We start from the raw sequence: 7,972 nt of genomic DNA on the forward strand, positions 1-7,972 counted from the left end.
CTGCCCGATCACTTTTGATCGCAGGGGTCACCCGACAAGCATCTGGCATGAAGGATTAGCTACCTTGGTGTTAGACCCAATAATAAACGGATACCATCTCACACGAGTCCTTATGGACGGCGGTAGTGGTCTAAATCTGATATATCCGGACACAGTCCGCAAAATGGGGATAGACCCGACAAAAATCAGCCACGGTAATACTACCTTCAAGGGAGTAATACCAGGCCCAAAGGCCCGCTCCACGGGCTCTCTAATACTAGAGGTTGTATTTGGTTCACCCGACAACTACCGAAGTGAGAAGTTAGACTTCGACATTGCTCCATTCCGAAGCGGCTATCAAGCACTACTCGGAAGAACAGCTTTTGCTCGTTTTAATCCGGTACCACATTACGCTTCTCTTAAGCTTAAGATGCCTGGTCCACGTGGCACCATCACAGTTGGTGGAAATATTGAGCGTTCTCTATGCACGGAAGAACGTGCAGCGGCTTTAACAGCCGAGCACTAGACGGCCTCACCAACCAGAATAAATGACAGGTCGTCAAGACCGCGGACACGGTTAGACGAGTCCGGCGCATCACTAGATATACCTGAGATTGGTTTGATGGTTAAACCCTCATAGACGGTACCAGGGGCTTCCCGCGTGTAATCAGGGCTAGTTCGGCTCAACTTGACTTATCTTGAATTTTAATGGTTTATCGAGAATAACCAATTTTTGGCATGACAACTTTCACCTAAGTTCTTCTCTTTACAGATGACAATCATGCTACACCCGTCCAGGACACGGCACAACGGAGACACAGGCGCAGAAGTGCAGCAGGGACCCGCTCAAAGGTTTCTTTTTAGATTAAGACCCTGTGTAAACCTTTTTTACTGTCTCTTGTTGTTCACATCCCTCGGATACTCAGTACAACCGAGAAGGATGCTGGCATTATTGGCATTTCGCCACGTCAGAATATTGCACGTACCTGGACACTCGGGGTTTATTATTAAGGGCATTGTTCAGCCCGACATATATGTTAAAAAGACCGAATACCTTAGGGAGTGTTCGGCGTCGCGAGTTTGGCCTTATATGCATCAGCTCCGAATCATGTCTTTGGTCAAATGTTGGGTTTGCCCGGCTCCCATGTTTTGCTACCTTACGTTCCGCTCTATCGGCTAAGGCGGCACCGGGAGAACTACTGCGATTGTGCCCTGGTTCATCCCGATGAGCACCTCAGTAGAGAAAGCCAAAAACTGACTGTCATGATAAAGCGCGAGACTGGTCAACCACTCGATGAATTAGCGGAATCTTCAGGATTCCTCTGCATTAACGAAGGGCCGTTTCCCGGTCATGTACATACGCGCACCGTATTCGGACAAGCGCGGAAGTACCAGTGGCTATATAGTAGTCCCACCGTCAAACTCCTATGGCTAAGTGAAAGTGTTAAAGCAATATAGTCCGATTGCCTCGTTCGCTGCGCTACCACCTCCTTAATGGACCAAGACGTTGGATCTAGTGTGAATACGCGTTTTTTGCGAACACCCCCACATTACATGCGTGGGGGCTGAAGCCGACGACTGCAAACTTTCAGGTTATATACATATATACATAAACGGCCGCTTAGGAGGCATCATAATACTTTCAGGCAAAAGTATAAACACAACCTTTACAATTCAATAGAACATTGTTTTTTACAATGGGAATACATCTCACTAGAACATAATATTCTTCGAGCACTGAGCCTCTATTGAACGAGCGCCTTCAAGGACTTCTTCAAAGTAGTGCTCCGCAGATACTCGGCCCATGGCCGAACTCTGGGTTGCAATAGTGGTGGCCTCCATCTCTGCCTAGTATGTCTTGACACGGGCAAGTGCCATCCGCGCACCCTCTATGCATGCCGACCTCTTCATAGCGTCGATGTGCGACACAGCACCAAGGAATTGTTGCACTAAACTAAAATAACTATTCGGCCTTGGCCCTTCCGGCCACAGATGATCCACAACAGACCTCATGGCAAGTCCGGACAACCTATGGAGCTTGGCCCACTCGGACATTCGCTCATTCAACAGCAGCGGACGCACTGGAACATTGAACTGTGACCAGAACAGCTTTTCCACTTCATGATCTTTTTGATCCTTGAAGTACTCGGCCGCGTTAGCAGCACTTGCTGCCAAATCCACGTATGCGTCTGCAGAACTCCATAGTTGATCAAGAGGGGCATACTTCGGATCTCCGAACTTCGTCCGCAACAAAAAGGGCTTCCCAGCAGCGATATCTCCAGCTTGACGCAGCTCCTCCTTCACCGCTCTGATTTTGAAGCGGGCTTCCTTGGCTGCTACCATGGCCTTATCCAGGTCCGCCGCCTTCGCTTGGCTTTCTTTTTCAAGAAGCTGGTAATGGTCGGCGGCATCTTTCAACTCAACGGCCATCTTGGCTATTTTTTCCTTGCTTTGGCAATGCGCAACCCGTTCGGCCCTCAGCTCTTTGACCGCCTTTAGAGCGGCCGCATCACTATCCCTGGCTTGTTCATTGGCTCGGGCAAGTTCCGCCCGAAGGGTCTCCACGACGGCAGCCCCATCTGCAGTCACAACATATTAAAGATACTGGCATCATGCTCCTCTTACTTGTGTTGATCACTAGAGAAATCACATACCCTGGGCCTCGTCGAGCCGCTTGTTGACAAGCACGATGTCGGCATCTGCCGCATCAAATTGCCGCTTCAGCTCGGCAAGCTCATCAGTCCGGCTAGCCACCAGACCTTCAGCCACCTGCACATGACGGCGGCCTGATTATTACCTGGGACTATGATCCTCTGTTTGCCTCCGTTCTCGACGGCAACCAGAGTCTTAGGGGCTACTATCTGCACAGGGCACACCTAACGTGTGCGGTACTATCAAAAACATACACTATTTCACGTACCTCAAAGCCTTTCAGTAGACTCATAAAAGCTTCGTGCAACCCGCATTCGGCGGATAAAATCCTCTCAATCACCGTACCCATTAGCGTACGATGCGCTTCTGAGATGGCCGCTTGCTCCAGAAGATCCTTCAGTTCGTTCGATCACACACGGGACGGTTCCGGACTCTTTCTGTTGCTCTCTTTAGGAGCCGAATACTGAGGACTTCGGGTGGCCGAAGGATTACCCTCTGGCCTGGGCGGATCAGCAGAAACCCTCCGCGACGACACTTCAGGGTCGCCCGCCTCATGAGGCGGGGTGGCATGGGGAGGTGTTTCGCTCTCCATCATCTCCGGAAGAAGATCCCCCAAAGACGAACTCTGTCGAGAAGGGCTACGATCCGAACTACAAAGATATATGCTTCGGTTACTGTCTTTAGAAGTAATGTAGGATATTTTTACTATTAAGTACTTTTTGTTTACTTACAGCTCGGTAGAGGGCTGATCCCCTTGCGGGCATTGTGTGGCAAGAGTACCCTCCGAGGCAGGACCCTCTGGCGAAGATTTCTTCCCCCGTTTGGAAACCTTTGTTTCCGGGTCTTCAGAGGTGGTCCTCTTCCTTCCTTGGGGAGAGGGAATTTCAGATTCTTCTTCCTAGTTATCCTCCTTCGCGGAGGCGCTAATTCCCCTGGTTTGGATGAATAACGAGCGAGGCTTGCTTTCACCCTCTTTATTCCCCCCTTTATCTTCCCCTGAGGGCGCCTGATAAGGCGCCGACTCGAGCATTCTGGCTAGTACTGGATTTGCTAAGCCTTCAGGAAGGGGGGCCGAACACCTGATCATCTTCGCCTTTGTTACCCAGTCCTGGTCAAAGAGCGACTTTTTAGAATGATAAATAAAAAGATAGTGTGTTCAGCCACGGGATTACTTACTTGGGTATCTGGGCGATTACAGCTCAGACCCGCATCCTCGGTGGTGTCCGGACACTTTACTTGTGGTCCAAAGAACAATTTGTACATCTCTTCGAGCGTCATTCCGAGGAAGTGTTGAATAGTTCGCGGTCCTTCCGGGTTGAACTCCCACATACAGAGGGGTCGACGTTTGCAAGGCGGGACTCGACGAACTAGCATGACTTGCATTACCGTGACCAGGCTGACATCTCTCTCAAGGAGATCTCAGATGCGACTCTGCAATATCGGCACATCATTTACTGGCCCCCAGTCCAGCCCCTTGTTGATCCATGACGTCAGTTGTGGTGGGGGGTCCGAGCGAAAGGCAGGGGCGGCCACCCACTTGGTACTCCGGGGAGCTATGATATAAAACCACTCCCGTTGCCATAAATTGGACACCTACGGGAAGGAACCTTTTGGCCATGGAACATCAGCGCCTTTGCTTATTACGGCACCTCCGCACTCTGCGTGTCGCCCCCCAACCACCTTCGGCTTCACATTGAAACTTTTGAGCCATAGGCCGAAGTGTGGGGTAATGCGGAGGAAGGCCTCACACACAACAATGAACGACAAGATGTGAAGGATGGAATCCGGGGCCAGGTCATAGAAATCCAGCCCATAATAGAACATGAGCCCCCTAACAAAGGGATCCAGAGCGAGGCCTAGCCCTCGGAGGAAGTGAGAGATGAATACAACGCTCTCGCCGGGTTTGGGAGTGGGGATGACCTGCCCTCGAGCAGGCAGCCTGTGCGAGATTTCGAGGGTCAAATACCTGGCCTCTCGTAGCTTCTTGATGTCTTCCTCTGTGACGGAGGAAGGCATCCACCGACCTTGAAGGTTGGATCCGGACATGGTTGAAGGTCCGAAGTGCCTGACGCGAGCCTTGGGTGTTGGAACTCGAGGTGGGGGTGTTGGGGAACGTAGTAATTTCAAAAAAATTCCTACGCACATGCAAGATCATGATGATGCATAGCAACGAGAGGGGAAGAGTGTGATCTACGTACCCTTGTAGATCGACAACGGAAGCGTTAACTTGGTTGATGTAGTCGTACGTCTCCACGGCCCGACCGATCAAGCACTGAAACTACGGCACCTCTGAGTTCTAGCACACGTTCAGCTCGATGATGATCCTCGGACTCCGATCCAGCAAAGTTTCGGGGAAGAGTTCCGTTAGCACGACGGCGTGGTGATGATCTTGATGTACTACCGTCGCAGGGCTTCGCCTAAGCACCGCTACAATATTATCGAGGACTATGGTGGAAGGGGGCACCGCACACGGCTAAGAATATGATCACGTGGATCAACTTCTATGTCTAGGGGTGCCCCTTGCCTCCGTATATAAAGGATCCAAGGGGGGTGCGGCCGGCCCTAGTAGGAGGCGCGCAGGAGGAGTCCTACTCCTACCGGGAGTAGGACTCCCCTCCCTTTCCTTGTCCAAGTAGGAGAGGGGGAAGGAGAGAAGGAAAAGGGGGGGTGCCGCCCCTCCCTCCTTGTCCAATTCGGACTAGGGGGAGAGGGGGCGCGCGGCCTGCCCTGGCAGCCCCTCCTCTTCTCCACTTTAGGCCCATGAGGCCCATTAACCCCCCGGGGGTTCCGGTAACCCCCCGGTGCTCCGGTTTTATCCGAAACTTCCCCGGAACACTTCCGGTGTCCGAATATAGCCGTACAATATATCAATCTTTATGTATCGACCATTTCGAGACTCCTCGTCATGTCCGTGATCACATCCGGGACTCCGAACTAACTTCGGTACATCAAAACTCATAAACTCATAATATAACTGCCATCGAAACCTTCAGCGTGCGGACCCTACGGGTTCGAGAACAATGTAAACATGACCAAGACACGTCTCCGGTCAATAACCAATAGCGGAACCTGGATGCTCATATTGGCTCCTACATATTCTACGAAGATCTTTATCGGTCAGACCGCATAACAACATACGTTGTTCCCTTTGTCATCGGTATGTTACTTGCCCGAGATTCGATCGTCGGTATCCCATACCTAGTTCAATCTCGTTACCGGCAAGTCTCTTTACTCGTTCCATAATACATCATCCCGCAACTAACTCATTAGTTGCAATGCTTGCAAGGCTTCAGTGATGTGCATTACCGAGAGGGCCCAGAGATACCTCTCCGACAATCGGAGTGACAAATCCTAATCTCGAAATACGCCAACCCAACATGTACCTTTGGAGACACCTGTAGAGCACCTTTATAATCACCCAGTTACGTTGTGACGTTTGGTAGCACACAAAGTGTTCCTCCGGCAAACGGGAGTTGCATAATCTCATAGTCATAGGAACATGTATAAGTCATGAAGAAAGCAATAGCAACATACTAAACGATCGGGTGCTAAGCTAATGGAATGGGTCATGTCAATCAAATCATTCAACTAATGATGTTATCCCGTTAATCAAATAACAACTCTTTGTCCATGGTTAGGAAACATAACCATCTTTGATTAACGAGCTAGTCAAGTAGAGGCATACTAGTGACACTCTGTTTGTCTATGTATTCACACATGTATTATGTTTCCGGTTAATACAATTCTAGCACGAATAATAAACTTTTATCATGATATAAGGAAATAAATAATAACTTTATTATTGCCTCTAGGGCATATTTCCTTCAGTCTCCCACTTGCACTAGAGTCAATAATCTAGATTACACAGTAATGATTCTAACACCCATGGAGCCTTGGTGCTGATCATGTTTTGCTCGTGGAAGAGGCTTAGTCAACGGGTCTGCAACATTCAGATCCGTATGTATCTTGCAAATCTCTATGTCTCCCACCTGGACTAGATCCCGGATGGAATTGAAGCGTCTCTTGATGTGCTTGGTTCTCTTGTGAAATCTGGATTCCTTCGCCAAGGCAATTGCACCAGTATTGTCACAAAAGATTTTCATTGGACCCGATGCACTAGGTATGACACCTAGATCGGATATGAACTCCTTCATCCAGACTCCTTCATTTGCTGCTTCCGAAGCAGCTATGTATTCCGCTTCACACGTAGATCCCGCCACGACGCTTTGTTTAGAACTGCACCAATTGATAGCTCCACCGTTTAATGTAAATACTTATCCGGTTTGCAATTTAGAATCGTCCGGATCAGTGTCAAAGCTTGCATGAACGTAACCGTTTACGATGAGCTCTTTGTCACCTCCATATACGAGAAACGTATCCTTAGTCCTTTTCAGGTACTTCAGGATGTTCTTGACCGCTGTCCAGTGATCCACTCCTGGATTACTTTGGTACCTCCCTGCTAGACTTATAGCAAGGCACACATCAGGTCTGGTACACAGCATTGCATACATGATAGAGCCTATGGCTGAAGCATAGGGAACATCTTTCATTTTCTCTCTTCTTCTGCAGTGGTCGGGCATTGAGTCTGACTCAACTTCACACCTTGTAACACAGGCAAGAACCCTTTCTTTGCTTGATCCATTTTGAACTTCTTCAAAATCTTGTCAAGGTATGTGCTTTGTGAAAGTCCAATTAAACGTCTTGATCTATCTCTATAGATCTTTATGCCTAATATGTAAGCAGCTTCACTGAGGCCTTTCATTGAAAAACTCTTATTCAAGTATCCCTTTATGCTATCTAGAAATTCTATATCATTTCCGATCAGTAATATGTCATCCACATATAATATCAGAAATGCTATAGAGCTCCCACTCACTTTCTTGTAAATACAGGCTTCTCCAAAAGTCTGTATAAAACCAAATGCTTTGATCACACTATCAAAGCGTTTATTCCAACTCTGAGAGGCTTGCACCAGTCCATAAATGGATCGTTGGAGCTTGCACACTTTGTTAGCTCCCTTTGGATCGACAAAACCTTCCGGTTGCATCATATACAACTCTTCTTCCAGAAATCCATTCAGGAATGCAGTTTTGACATCCATCTGCCAAATTTCATAATCATAAAATGCGGCAATTGCTAACATGATTCGGACAGACTTAAGCATCGCTACGGGTGAGAAGGTCTCATCGTAGTCAACCCCTTGAACTTGCCAAAACCCTTTTGCGACAAGTCGAGCTTTGTAGACAGTAATATTATCATCGGCGTCAGTCTTCTTCTTGAAGATCCATTTATTCTCAATTGCTTGCCGATCATTGGGCAAGTCAACCAAAGTCCACACTTT

This window comes from Triticum urartu, chromosome 7, assembly GCF_003073215.2.
Source record: "Triticum urartu cultivar G1812 chromosome 7, Tu2.1, whole genome shotgun sequence".
Classification (NCBI taxonomy): domain Eukaryota; kingdom Viridiplantae; phylum Streptophyta; class Magnoliopsida; order Poales; family Poaceae; genus Triticum; species Triticum urartu.